Here is a 1,341-nt window from a genome sequence, read left to right as displayed (position 1 = left end):
TTTAACCTTATTTCTGTTGATTAACTTGTTGATCTCGGTTTTGATGTCACTTTTTCTATTTTTGGTTGTTCACAGGATTCCTTTCAGAAGTGTACATGAACTGGTTATTAACAACCATGTCAATGAGTTCTTGAGCTTCTGCAGGCATTTTCTTTAGGTGAATGGATCCACCTGCAGAAGTGTCCAGTGACATCTTTGATAGCTCAGATAAACCATTATAGAATATATCCAGGATGGTCCATTCTGAAAGCATGTCAGAAGGACACTTTTTGGTCAACTATTTGTATCTTTCCCAAGCTTCATAGAGGGATTCACCTTCTTTCTGTCTGAAGGTTTGAACATCAGCTCTAAGCTTGCTCAGCTTTTGAGGAGGAAAGTAATTGGCTAAGAAAGCCGTGACCAGCTTATCCCAAGAGTTCAGGCTATCTTTGGGTTGAGAATCCAACCATAATCTAGCTCTGTCTCTTACAGCAAAAGGGAAAAGCATGAGCCTGTAGACTTCAGGATCTACTCCATTAGTCTTAACAGTATCACATATCTGCAAGAATTCAGTTAAGAACTGAAAAGGATCTTCAGATGGAAGAATGTAATATAATGGAAGAAACACAACTGTGAGGAGGCTAGAGATGTGAGATGAGATGTTAGGATATGAATGAATAAATAGAATAATATGGGAGAGAGAGAATTTTCGAAAATTATTTTTGAAAAAGAGTTAGTGATTTTTGAAAATAGTTTTTTTTTTTTTTTGAAAAATGTTAGTAATTTTCGAAAATTAAGATTTAAAAAATAAAATAATTAATAAATTAAAAAGAAATTTTGAAAAAAGGGGAAGATATTTTCGAAAATGAGAGAGAGAGAGTTAGTTAGGTGGTTTTGAAAAAGATAAGAAACAAACAAAAAGTTAGTTAGTTAGTTGAAACAAATTTTGAAAAGGTAGGGAGTTAGGAAGTTAGAAAGATATTTTGAAATCAAATTTTTGAAAAAAGATAAGAAGATATTTTTGAAAAGATATGATTGAAATTAGTTTTGAAAAAGATTTGATTTTTAAAATCACAATTAATGACTTGATTCATAAGAAATCACAAGATATGATTCTAGAACTTAAAGTTTGAATCTTTCTTAACAAGCAAGTAACAAACTTGAAATTTTTAAATCAAAACATTAATTGATTATGTTATTTTCGAAAATTTGATATAAAAATAAGAAAAAGATTTTTGAAAAATATTTTTAGAATTTTCGAAAATAACTAAGAAATTTGAAAAAGATTTGATTTTTGAAAAAGATTTTGAAAAAGATAAGATTTTCAAATTGAAAATTTGATTTGACTCATAAGAAACAATT

The 1,341-nt window shown here is 29.2% G+C and overlaps 1 non-coding gene across 1 annotated transcript; it reads left to right on the top strand.

The window, feature by feature from the left end:
• Positions 1 to 247: 247 nt before the first annotated feature.
• Positions 248 to 355, top strand: LOC112724327 (small nucleolar RNA R71). The gene has a single exon (XR_003163495.1). It is a non-coding gene; the product is annotated as a small nucleolar RNA R71 (small nucleolar RNA).
• Positions 356 to 1,341: the final 986 nt, after the last annotated feature.

The sequence above is a fragment of the Arachis hypogaea genome, chromosome 11 (genome assembly GCF_003086295.3).
Source record: "Arachis hypogaea cultivar Tifrunner chromosome 11, arahy.Tifrunner.gnm2.J5K5, whole genome shotgun sequence".
Taxonomy (NCBI): domain Eukaryota; kingdom Viridiplantae; phylum Streptophyta; class Magnoliopsida; order Fabales; family Fabaceae; genus Arachis; species Arachis hypogaea.
Note: the sequence above shows the minus strand (reverse complement) of the source record. Positions and strands in the feature narration are given on the sequence as shown.